Source organism: Nannospalax galili, unplaced genomic scaffold, assembly GCF_000622305.1.
Source record: "Nannospalax galili isolate Female #2095 unplaced genomic scaffold, S.galili_v1.0 scaffold433, whole genome shotgun sequence".
Classification (NCBI taxonomy): domain Eukaryota; kingdom Metazoa; phylum Chordata; class Mammalia; order Rodentia; family Spalacidae; genus Nannospalax; species Nannospalax galili.
Window position 1 is genome coordinate 4532148 of NW_008338715.1, and position 14190 is coordinate 4546337.

A 14190-nucleotide genomic window follows, 5' to 3' on the forward strand; every position below is an offset into this window, starting at 1 on the left:
AATAATCACTAAAAGAATTTTTTAAAGAGTCAATTGAAGGCTAGATATGGTGGTTCACACCTTTAATCTTAGCATTCAAGAGATCAAGTCCAGATGGTCTACCTAGCATGTTCCAGGGTAGCTGGGTTTATATTGTGAGACACTGTCTCAAAAAAAGAAAAAAAAAAAGTAAAGTTGAAAAAATTTCATAAGCGATTTTCTTATTTAGACTTTAAAAGTGTTTTCAGATTGAAGAACCCATATCTATATACTGGTGTTTATTTGAAGTAAATGTATAAAATATTTTAAAGATGCTCATAAATAAGCTTATTTTAAACTTGTTCCTAAATAAGCTTAATAGCATGTTGGACTTAGCAGGAAGCAATAAAAATTTTCCCCATCAAGTAATTCAATGTACTCTCACTGAATTTTCGAGGTTAAAAAAAAAATTCAACTTAGGTTTGAATGTCTGTCTGAACCTATGTGTTAATTTTAAGAGATTTTAAGTATACCATTACTGAATCATTTATACCTTATGTAAACAAATAATATTGGGTAAAAATATCATTTATAACTTAGATATTGGTTGAACAGGAACTGCTTCCATAGGCCCTAAGACAGAAAACATGGCTAGAATCCAAAGTCAGTCCTCTTTACCTACTTTAAGAGTGTGGAAATAGATGTGGGGTCTGGTAACCTAGTCTCAAGCAGGAATTGATCAAATCAATCTTTGTTCAACCAGAAATGAATCAAGTCTTTATAGCCATCAGAAAGGGAGAGGGATAGCAGTCAATATCCCCAAGGGCTGCAGACACCTCGCCATAGGGTCAGTAATGTAAAACAACCTTGTCTTTGGCCAGTTGGGCCAGTAAGGTCTAAGTTAGAAAGTTCATCAAACTTGGAGTGTAGTGGAGATAGAACAGGCAATAATATCTACAAAAAAGTATAACATTCAATTTAATTTGATCTTTAAAAATAGTAGAACTTACAGGTTAATGAATTTTGTTGAATTTTCTGAGATCCAACTTGTAAATTATAGTTCTTTCATTTTAATGTGGTTTTCTATTTTCTTTTTTATTACCTCCTTTCCCCACCAGCCCTAACTTTTTTTCCAGAAATGATGTAATATTGAATCACTACCATATGCATTTAGATGGTTAATTTTTAAGTTGCACATTCCTCATACACTCCCTAGAATGTTTACTATAGAAACGAATTTATAATTCTGAGTTCGTGATTTACAAAGAATCCTGTCATTAATTCTTCAGTCCTTTATTCATTCTCCAGCAAATTCAGTCACTCATTTATAGTATTCACATGCTTATACTGAGAGTGCAAGCCACATGCATTTTTATTGATTTAAATTCATGCATTTGTAAAATTAATGGCTAAGTATATGCCTTGCATATGAGCTAATCCAGCCTCTTTCCTCTCCTGAGATTTTAATCTATACTTATCTTTTGCAAATTCTTCAGGTTTTTCTATGATGACAGAGAAACTATTTTGTAGAGCATTAGAAGGAAATACAAGAGTCAATGTAAGTTACAGTTGTTTCACACAGGGATATTTTCTCCTACTTCTTATGGACATCTCTAAAACACCTTCAAAACATTAGGAATTAAAACGAATGCATGAGCCATGAAGTTGGACTTAATAGGATTTAAAGAAAGGAAATTTGGGCATTAATTCCCATATTTTTTGTATTGCAATTTCATATTTTATTCAAATTTTAAAGGACAGAGATGATCTCATAGATTTTGACAGAAGAAAAAAATGGTATATGAAATAAAGCCTTATATATCCCTGCAATAGTAAAGCAAGTTGTTTTTAAAAAGAATACTGCATGAGAATAATTTTTTATTCTAAATTTTCCATGTGGCTCTAATTTTGGCTTCCAGTTAAAAAAAGTACCCACGTCTCTCCCAGAACTCTGTCCTCCTTCTAGCCTTGGACCCAGGTCCACTCCTGCTCTTCTGCTTCAGATCTCTGGACTAGCTTCCTAAATCAGACTAGCTTAATCATTTAGCATAGTCTGTCAGACCCTCCCTAGGCTGTCTCCATCCCCACCTTGCCCCTGGCCTCTGATCTGCCTGCCTCAGACCTGCCTACCATCCTGACAAGTATACTGTATACTGCTCATCAAAGAAGCTTCTTTTTGCAACAGATTGAAGCTCTTACATACAGAGTTCAACAATTAGTCATACACAGAGACTATATGTCTCAGAGATGTCCAACCCTAAGTTACACATCCACCAGTGAAATCTCTACACTTAACCCTTGGGGAGGGGCACAGATGGGGGAAGGGGCCTAAATTTGATTAAGATCTACTATATGAAATGCACAAAATCTCAATAAAAATATTTTTAAAAGAAAAAAATAAACACCCAAAATTGTCTATATTACTAATTCTTCAAAATTACAGTATAATCTCATGAAGTTTCATTGTATCAGAATGAGGTATAGATTCCAAATACTGTCACTGAAACAAAAGTACAGAAGTCTCGTTGAATTACCATTTACCTTACTTAGAATGCCACAGGAATGTAATAAAGTCTACACAAATCAGACTAAGGTAATTATAATCATAATATTGTATTTTGTTATTTTGAGCCTTAGTTGAAACATAAAACCGCACTCTCTTTTATGACAGTTGGTTCATAGAATGATTTGTGGCATGCAGCATACTGATATATAGCAGAAGGAAATACCAATGACATCACTGAGCCATTATAGAAGATAAGCTCACCTATTAAGGAACAATACAACAGTGTTTTAGAATTTTATTGACCTGGTATGCAGAATGACTTTGCTGAATATTTTCATGCAAATATATTGTTAGTTTAAATATTCCAATCACTTATATTTCTCTATATAAATATATTCCAAATGTCTAATAACTCTAAACATTTAACCACATAATTTATCCCATTATGTTTTAATGAAAATGTTGGCTCTAAAATAATACAAATTTGGAAATGATCTCAAAAGTGCACTACCTGTTAGCAGAGAGAGAATAAAAACTATTTTAGGTCAGGCATGGTGGCGCACACTTTAAATCCCAGCACTGGGGAGGCAGAGGCAGGTGGATCTCTGTGAGTTCAAGGCCAGCCTGGTCTACATAGTGAGTTCCAGGCCAGCTGGGCTTACAAGGAGACCCTGTTGCCAGCTTGGTCTACATAGCGAGTTCCAGGCAGCTGGGGCTACAAGGAGGCCCCATCTCAAAAAAAGTATTTTAAACGAATCATAAAAATCTGTGTATTCATCAAGGTAAAATATGTATTTGTAAAACAGTATCTTACCTAGCTCCCTTAATAAAACATATCATCTTCTAAATATATTGCTACGCATGTAAGAATAATGTGCATGTCCTAATTAAATACTGTAAGCATCAGTTTGTTTGACCCAATGAAGGTAGTTACAAAAGTTTTTCTCAGAGGCAGGATCACAAGTTACAGTAGGAATTACAACATCATGCTGGATGGCACACTGCGTAGCATCTTGGTATCAGCTTAGAGTTAGTACTTAGCTTCCCACTTTATCTGTGCCACTTTCCACAGATTTTACATTTTCATTTTTCTCACCTATTGCAGGAGAAGCAAACAAAATCTGTTCCCAGAGTTGGTACATGTGAAAATTAAACGGTAATGTATATGCAAATAGCAGGTGTTCAGAGACTTCTCCATAGGTGCTAACTATTTCTTTATGAATGTTTTTACCATCTCAGTCAATGACTCCACAAACAGTTTAAAGTTTTTTCATTCTTAGAAATATTTCTGATTTTTTTCAAATACATTTGGCTGAACTAAGAAAAATATAATGAAACCATAAGCCACATCTGGCAAATGTGTATCAGGTTGGCTTAACATTCTGGTGACAACCAAATGTTGAATCAAACTCATCAAAATGCATGCATGCTTTTTCTGGTGTGGATGACCACCACACTGAGTAGTTAATTATTTAAAAAGCTAGCATTTGGCAATGAGAAAAACATGTTTTGCAATTAATAAAAAGATTCTTCTAACACAAGACTTTGACAAAGTTAAGGTTAAAATCTGAGTTTCCAAATAATATTTTACACCATATTTTTAAAAACCTGCACATCATACCTCTATATCAGCATGTAATTTTGCAATCTGTATTTCTATCTCAGGATTATAAGGGATTCAATAAAACTAAAATAAATTATGTGTTCATAAATATAGTTTGGTATTACCTGTGACTTAATAGAGACCTTCCACATTACAGGAAACTTTCAATCACTTTGCAAAATGTTTTATTGTCATCATATATCTCAGACTGAAGACTCCATTAGGATATTACTATGAATATGTGTCTGACCAAGGTAACTTACACATCATAGTTCAAGTACTGTATTCAGTATTTACAAATATTTTATGTAATACTCTATAGATACCAACAAGATATGTCCATCATTTATTTAACACTTGCAATTAAGGTTGGGCTCCTGACACACATAGAAAACTATGCCAAAAACCTATGAAATAGCATGTTTCTTACCTACCAGAATCACGTATTTGCTATAAATAATCACAATCATTTCCAATTTGAAATTAGTTTTTTTTCTTAAAATTTCCCACACTGAGCAAGAAGCAATAGTTCGAAGAATCTGGACATGCAGATTTCACATATATTTTACTAAACTATTAATATTCCCATGCCTTTTCATAGATGTATAGAGATACCATGAAGATTTTTCTAGATCATGTCTAGGAAATAGTTTAGTGATGAACTTCTGCTTAAGTGGTGGCCAATAAAAGCAGTCTCATCCCTACTTTATTTTGTAGCTCAATTCTACATCTATTCTGTTATTTTCTATGATAGTCTTAAGGTGTATTTCAATTAGATTGGTAATATGGGGACACTTTCTGCCTACCAGAATTGCAAAAGAAAAAAATTATCTGAACTATTACTCTCTGATACTTTTTGACTTGATCTTTGGAGACATGAATGGATTTTTTCCTTTTTGACTGAGATTACCAAGCATGTTTTACAAAGGACAAAAGTGAACATAGTAATAATTTAGACTACTTATTGTATTTGGTTTTTATTCAGAGTACTGATAAAAATGGATATACTGAAAGACGTTTACCAGTTCTGAGCAGTAATATTTAGCTGAGGCTTCTTCCACAAGAGTAAATATTAAAGAATAAAGAAATGCGAAATGACATGATTCTATACTTTTCTAGGTAAAGTATTTAAGGCCAACAGCAAGTTTTTCACACAACATGGATTTATTCCTGTATTTATACAGACCAGATGAGAGTTGTATTAGGAGAGAAGCAAAGTATTATTCATCCTCAGGTAACCAGTTGGGAAAAATTACAGAGACATGCTCCCTACAGGGAAAAAAGTTTTTTTTCACAAGCTGTTTTCTTTCTAGAGAACATGCGTTACTAGTCTCCAGAGAGGCCCTTACTGAATCTTTTCAGATATTAAATTTCTCATACACAAAAACATATGCATTTGTATGTATATAATACCTTAATACTACAGGGATCTCAAAGATATTATTTTTCCTTGGAAAATTTAGTTTGGCTTGTAATTACACATTAATTAATGCCACAATTTGGATAATGTCTTGCAAATAGATTATAAATAGACTAATACCAGAAATTGTTATTTTATGTCCAGTATGAATGCAGAGTCTGATACAGAGTAACATTTACAAAATGAATTGAGTCTCTTCATAATTTGATGTTGAAGCTCTAATCCCCACTATAATTGAACTTGTGGACAGAGCTTCTATGGAAGAAATTAAGGTTCAATGATGCCATCAAAAAAAATTGTCTTTCCTCTCCACATTACTTCTCTTCTTGATACTTCTAATTACAAAAGGTAAAAGATTTTTACTCACACCAAGAAATTCTCCAAATCTCCCAGACGCCAACCTAGTATGCTATAGTTCAGTTAAATTATGACGCCAACTTCCTGAGGTTAGGACAAACCCTCAAGTTCAGGACTCCAACCTACAAAGCTGATTCTCCCCCATCCTAACTTCAGATGCCAGTCATAGGTCCAGGCTGTACCCGAGCCTCTGACACATCAGCTATGACTTAGAAGACTCCGTGATCACCCTCCTTAAGTTCAACAACTTCTTAAAATTGCACATAAGTCAGGCATGGTGGTACACGCCTTTAATCCCAGCATTAGGGAAGCAGAGGCAAGCAGACCTCTGTGAGATCAAGGCTAGCCTGGTGTACATAGCAAGTTCCACGTCACCTGGAAAGACCCTGTCTCAAAAAGACCCCATCTCAAAAGCACACAAAATTCAGAGGAAAAACACTTGCCATTTAGAACATTGATATTATAAAATAATACAACTCAAATACTCAAAGACACTCACACATAGATGAACAATGCATAAGGCAGGGGAATAGGGATGCTGGCATCCACTGTTCTCTTCAGGTGTCACACAGCAGCACATGTTAACCCAATCAGAAGTTCTCTGCCCCCTGCCACCCTGATTTTTATGGAACCTTTACTATGTGGATGTTGCCGCTTAAACTACTGGTAATTAGAGATCAATCTTCATGCTTTCCCTCTTTAGAAACTGAGAGATGAAACTGAACTGAATGCCTCCCCAACCCCACTCACACATTTGATTATCCCGAATGCCAGGCCAGATGCTGAGGGTATCAGAAGCTCCCAGCCACTAGTCATCACAGTAACAGAACAAAAGGTAAGTTGGACACATGACTTCAGAGATCACCAACATTATGAGACATGAAATTGGAGGACCGTTCAAATATATATTTCTTATCTTGTCATAAGGGTAAAAGCTCATAGTATTAATGTTTTTATATGAAAAAACACAAGACAGCTCTTTCAACAAATGTGCGTACCTGAAGGAAAGGCTATGTGAGGACAGATTAAGAAGACACCTGCATTCAAGTCAGGAAGAATCCTGGCCAGGAACTAAAGTAGCCCATACTTTGGGATATCAACCTCCAGAACTGTGAGAAAACAATTTTGGGTTATTCAGCCACAGAGACAGTGATATTTTGTTATGGTGGCCAAAGTGGATTAATCCAGTGGATAACTAGAAATGAGTGATGTGGAGGTATAATTGAACGAGGAAAATGATGAACAGGAACTTCACGCTTCTCTCTGAACTCGTGTTAATTGGATAGAACAGCATTTAATGCCACTACCTTTCGAACTTTTATTTACTCTGCTACAGGGAAGAAAGAGGTCTCTTCTACCAAATGACAGATTCCATTAGTCATCAGTTTTTTTTTTTTTCCCCAAATCATCTATCTTTCCATCTCTGCAAAGCCAGATACACAAAAGACACTCAAATTCAGGTGTATTTTTCTTTACTGTTCTATAGTAGTGTCAACCTGTCTAGAGAGGAAGGTCAATATCTCAGTGTAATTGAAACTGCTTATGTTCAGGAAGGGACAGTAGGTGGCTGTTAGAGCTTAACTATAAAATATCCCCTAAAGGGTATTTGTTGTACACCTGGTCCCCAGATGTTGGGCGGCCCTGCAAACTTTAGGATGGGACGAGCTGGAGGAAGTATGTTAATCAGGGATGAATTTGAAGGTTATACCAAACCCCTGGTCCTTCCTTTTTGTTTGCCTGTAAACTCTACCACATGTGGTAGCATCATGGTGCTCTGCCTCACCAAACAGTGCCAACAGCTATCAACTGAAACCATGAATGAATTCCTCCCTTTAAGATATTTATTTCAGGAACTTAGTATCTAAAGAAACAAAGAAGCCTATTGTAGCCACCTGTATAAACCACACTCTGTACTTACTACATCAATGTTCTAAGCTCAATTTGCCCAAAGCCTTCTCTAGTGAACACTCAGATTAAAACTCACGTGAGAAGGAGGTTTACATTGAATCCATGTAGATGATATTATAATTATTTTTACAGAAAAGGGACCATCAAATATGCAGATCTTCAGAAAACAAGTAAAAATATTTGAAAAATTAATTTATATTTATATTATAATTTATAATCTATATAAGATTAGTTTGTTTTTGTCATGAATGGCACATAAATGGAAACAAAATACCTCTGCAAATAAAAATGGAAAAAATTATCCAAAAGGCCAAGGTTTGGCAAACTAATGTCTAAGAGATTAACCTCTCAACTCTGCTTGTTTTTGTGCCTGGAGCTAAGAATGTGTTTTCACATTTTGTGATTTTCAATAAATTTTGTTGAATGAATCAATGTTAATGAAAATCTGTTTTCTTCTATGAAATTTTCAAACCATCTACAAACATAGTAAACTATGGAATCATGATAGGTACAAAAGTTTCCTTTCTTCAAAGGGAAATCCATCCCCTATCCTTTCTCTGTGCTGATCCAAATCATCATACTGAAAGAAAACATTATCTAGTAACATCATAACAATAATGCAATATATGGCATGACCACCACTATGTATTATAAAGAAAGTACAGAATATTTTCATTCATAGCGGTCTGATATGTTCCTGTCCTACGTCTGTAATACTAGAGGATGCAATTTGAAAAGCATTGTTTGAGACTTGATTCTAAGTTTGTATGAACCTAAAATCTGAAGGTTTATTGAACTATGACTATGTTCATTTGTATTCATGTTGGCTATGTCTGTGCTTGTAATACTGAGCAATGAATCTACCTTACCTAGTACAAATTTTATGGAATTTGGATTATATTATGAAGAAATATTAGTTTTGTTAGCATTTTCTATATTTAAAGATTAAAAATGTAGAAAAAGTATGTCTTTTTACTTATCTTGAACAAACTGTTACTAGACCATATATTTCTTTTTTTTTAACAATTTACTATTTTTATTGTATGTGTATGAGTGTTATGCCTGCATGTAGGTAAGTTGCACCCGTATTGTGCAATGCCCATGGAGGACAGAAGAAGCTGTTGGATCCTCTGGAACTGGAGTTACGGACAGTTGTTAGCTGCCATGTGGGTGCTGGGATTCGAACCTGGGTCCTTCTGCAAGAACAGTCAGTGTTTTTAACCGCTGAGCCATCTCTCCAGCCCCGACCATATATTTCTTGAAAGATGAGCAGGGATAAAGGCAATCTTGACAAAATAAAATCATAATAGTCATTTAATGAGGTATTGCTGCAGTGCATAAAAAAATTACCTAAGCAGGCCACTTCTGTTTCTGTAGCACAAATGTTTCTTATTCATTGGCATGTGTATTTAACTTTATATAGTGCAAGTTTTCATTTTAACTAAAATGAGACAAAATATAACCCTTTAATATTTATTTCCGTTCTTGAAAAAAATGTATTTTACAAAGTTCAATATTCTGCATATATATTTTATGTACAGTGACTAGTGAACTCTATCTTACTGAAAGAAGTTTATCCATATTTAACATGCAATACACTTTTAATTACTTAAGGTGTTGATGACAAAATTCAGTAAATAAGTATCAAACACTAAATAGCAATCATAACTGCAATATTTAAAATGAAAGTTCCTAAGCAAAGTTCCCAGCACTAAAATTCCACCTTAACACATTTTCAAATGAAAACTTTCCAACGAAAAATAAAAATTCTTCTTTCCATATGAATGTTCAGAAAGTCCCAAAAGTCATAGTCATTAGTTACTTTAAAAATAAAAAATAACTAAATGGAATAATTTTTTTTAAATCAAAAGGTACTAGAAAAATAATCACTTAAAATCTAATGGAAACAGAGTATCCACATGAGAATTCTAACAGACCACTCTGTGTATTGCCCAAACACGTGACATACCACTAAGCAAATATAATTAAGGACAAGGCACTGTACTTTTTCTTTTTCTTTCCTCCCCCGCCTGTCCCCTTTGGTAACTTTAGCTACACATATGGAGCATTTTGTTTCACTTCTGGTTTACTTTCTTTTAATCAAAGACCCCCAGTGTAATGCCTTCACACAAGGCTCAGTGTTGTGGTTACCATGGAAACCATAATTCTGAATGTCCTAACTTGTGTGATTAAAATTTAACACAAAGTAACATTGATAGTCTCCCCCATTTCCAGGACCACCAATATCCAATTCTAATTAGCAGCACAATAACTGGTTTGGAAGGAATAAAGAGCTGTGTCTGCCACAGCCTCACATTGCACTTATTCACAGGGAATCTCTAGGACAATCGATAGTGATGGTTCTCTTTCAAAACGCCCCACTAAACAGAGGAATTATTTCTAGTTGACTTTCTTGTCACCTGGACAAAAATAAACCATAGTGTTTTCTTCTTTTCATTTATAAGAGGAAGGTTTTTTTTTCCCATTTTTAATTTATGTCTATTTCCCATGCCTGTTCAACTAGAGCAAAATTCTTCTGCAAAGGTCTGGCATACTCAGGTAATAAATGAAAATACATATATTTCCAAAAATCCACTTCTAATGATTATATTCATATTATTACACTGTCCTTTTTAGCTGCAATTAGCCCTTCTATATTTTCATCATGAAGTTACAACTATGTTCAACATTTTTAACCAGAGTTCACAAATTCAACAGCATCTTTTCCCTCTTCCTGGTTTTTGCACACGTTCTAGCAGGAACTGATCAACTCTTAGCACTCCTTCAAGGAGTACACTTTCTTGCTAGCTGTTTGAATTTTCTTAAAATCATATTAGCTCAAGAGAATACTGGCACAGGTCATGTACTTTGGTACTTATTGCCTTTACATACTAGTAAGGACAAACATTGCATTAGGCAACTCAACATTTTAAACAATGAAATTATATCTTGTTAATCCAGTAGCTTCCTGCTCGATTTATCATCTATAAGAGCACATATGAATGGCCTCCCTCTTTCCGGAAATCCCAGAGGAAATAGTTCAAGTTCATAGAATAAAAGAATAAAAGATCTTAAATAGTAAACATTGAGAGTTAGCTAATTAAGTCCACTCAATTTTTACTGTAGAAATTGAGACCAACGATACTGAAATGACATCTCATTACAACTGGCCTCAGAACGAGTTCTTGTCATTTCAGATTTTTCATCTCATTTGCCATTTTTCATCATTTATGGCAGAGGCATAGTATTCTCCTACTATTTATTAATATCTTTCTGTACTTCATTTGCAAATCTAAATAACTTTAAATTTGCAATGAGTGTAGTATTTGTAAAACAAATCTAGGAAATTAATGGCATTTACCTTAAAATGAATCAAGGGTAAATAATTTAAATAATTGCATTATATGATTTTTTTTAATTTTATTATTTTAATTTTATTTTATTTATTATTTCAAAAATTTAAGCTTTTAAATTTTACATTTCAAATGTTTTGTTTAGAATTTCAGAGTCAGGTCAATGTAATCTATAGTGCCCTTTATTAATTTAGTTCAATATCTAATGTAAAAAATAAAAAAATAAAACATCTAATCCTAAAAGTTTCATTCAGTTCATTTAAATGTTACACATCTTTTATGAAAGAGGTATTTATTGAAGAATGAAAGTTTATTTTACACACCATTTAGACAATGAATACATAATAATTTTAATGATCTCTGAGTCCATAGACAACCTCTATTTCCATATACATTCTATTTACAAGCCTGGGACTGTCCTGTACTATAAATGGTCCATTCAGGACTTTTATTTCTAATTAGAATATGTGAATGAATTCTGGTAACTCTAGAGTAAGTTATTGTTTCCTCTGAAGTCAGAAAGGATGAAGGAGGAAAAAGCACTTTGGAAAGCGGATGGGGCACAGACAGGGAGGCAAGACCAGGCACAGAAAGAGGAGAAGCACAATCATGGGAGATGAGAGGGAAGGGGAACAAAGGTCACGTCTTTTACACTTTTTTGATATCAGAACTGCTGAGGTTGCATAAACAAATGCTAGCTTTTAAAGAACTTTTGAATGTCAGTTAATAACTATACCAAAGATTTCAAATATGTCATAAAACAGTGTTATATACTAGATATTCCATAAAACAGAATAATTTTTTTAAAAAATTAGGAAGTCTAAAAGGTAGAATGATCAGATCGGCAAAACCCAAGAAGCTGACAAAACCCAGAAGTAAAACATTACTTCATTAACACTGAACGTGATTGTTTTTTAGGTAGGCCCTTCTCACGTTAAGCTTGCTAAAATGTCTGGCTAGAGTATAAATATGGAAGCCTTTTGCTATGTGCTCTGTGCTACCAGCCATAACAAAAGAGATGAAGTAGCTTATGTCAGTGAAAAAAGAACAATCTACTGCTCAGGTAGCTCTGTGCCGCCCTGAGTTGTCAACATGCTTTCAAACTCTCCTCATCCTCAGTCCACGAAACTTTAACCAGTGTTGACTGAAATGAATTTCTTAGCCCATCAAAATTTAAAGCTAAACCATCTTTTCTTTCTTAACGGCGTCCCAAAGGTTCTTTATTTACAAATTGTTATCATATTCATTTCAACTACTTATTCTTAATTCTTGGATCTATCAGAAAAGACATTGAAAACAATTCTTTAGCATTGAAGTCTCATCATAACACTTTCCTTTGCTGTTGTTCTCAAGGTAAAGTGACATGTGTCAGAATCAACATCTCTTTCTTATTCAACATCCAGGGTCTAGGTTGATGGGTGCAATGAAGAATTTTAAAATAATATGAAGAATGGTTTCCTCCAGAAATTTCAACAGAGCATTTGTTTACAAAGTTCAGATTTACCCAGCAGTTCAAAATCCAGCATGGCTCTCTGCCAAGCGCTTCCTAGTTCATTGTGCTTTCCACAGCTACACACCCCACCCATCTTGAGAACAAAATGAAGAGTACAAAGCTTTATTTAAACGTTAGCAGCTTTTTAGTGATAAAAGTGACAAGGTCAGCTAATAATCTCAATCCCGAGCCCCTCACTGAAAATAATTCCAGCAGTTCACTCACATTTTCCCAAGGGTGTTATTCGTATGAAGAACTTAGAAAATGCAAGATCAGTGGAGTGATCTCCATCACCTCGTCTTGAGGCATGCTACACAGGGTTTTAGGGAAAAAAAACAGGCAACAAAGGTAACTAGAAAAGAGATCCAGAATGAGATCTGCCATTAACAACACACTGGGGTAGAAGGTGGGTCCTGAGCATTAGTACCAGAATATAAAATGTATTCCAGAAAATCAAATTTTCATTCCTCCTAGTGACTACATCTTCCTTACTAAGATTATTTAAAGCTTACGTGAAGCTTCATGGTGACTGGAAAACAGTAGCTGTTCTGTAAATGTTATTTAAATATGAATCTGAATGTGAAATGAATATAAATATATAGTATATAAAATATTGAAACTTGAATATGAAAATATCAAAATGCCTAGTAAAAGTACAATACAATTGCACTTTACTGGTGTAAATTTCTAAATATTTGACTCTACTGGAAAACTTTAAAAAAATAAATAAATCATTGGGGCTGGACAGATGGCTCAGTGGTTAAAAACACTGTTATTCTTGCAAAAGACCCAGATTTGAATCCCAGCAGCCACATGGCAGCTAACAACTATCTGTAACCCCAGTCCCAAGTGATCTGACAGCCTCTTCTGACCTCTGAGGGCATTGCAAGACATGGGTGCACTTACCTACAAGCAGGGAATACACACATATACATAAAATAAAAATAATAAATAAAATTTAAAAATAAATAAATATATATAAATACATCATCAATTGTAGCAACTCCATTCTACGTTAGTGATAGCTACAAGAGAGCAATAGTTGCTGGGAACTAAAAGTTCAATTTACTTTTGATTTTTGCCTGTATTACTCAAAATGCTGTAGATCAAAATTATTTGTGAGGCAAAATGGCTGTGTCCTTGATTCAGGTAAGTCAAAGGGGCAAGTGTGCATCCAATGGAAATCAAAATAAGAATTTCTGGGCTTGGGAGATGGCTTAATGGGAAAGGTGCTTGTCAGCAAGCCTGATGAACTGAGTATAATTTTGTGGGTGGATGATCTGTATAGGTAGGAAAATGCCAAGCATTTGAGTGAAGCGCATATGTTGTGAATATCCATTTCACATACAAATTTCTTTGTTAAGGTAGGTGATAAGTGCAATTTGTAAAGAATCTCTTGAGAAACTATTGGAAACTGGATGGCTGCTGAGAAGGGGAGTGTCAGTCTCTTTTCAGGGTGTGACTCTTTGAGGGTTAACCAGCTCCAGCCGCTGGAGTCACAGCGGAGGACATATGGAGACACAAATTTGACTCTGTATCTATAGGCCTTAATATTATATACAATAGAATCCATGAATTTGCTGAGGGGGTGTT

The 14190-nt window shown here is 34.5% G+C and overlaps 1 protein-coding gene across 18 annotated transcripts in view; it reads right to left on the reverse strand.

Moving 5' to 3' along the window:
- Positions 1-14190, reverse strand: part of Adgrl3 (adhesion G protein-coupled receptor L3) — an 877792-nt gene that overhangs the window by 656842 nt on the left and 206760 nt on the right. The gene's annotated exons all lie outside the window — the stretch shown is intronic.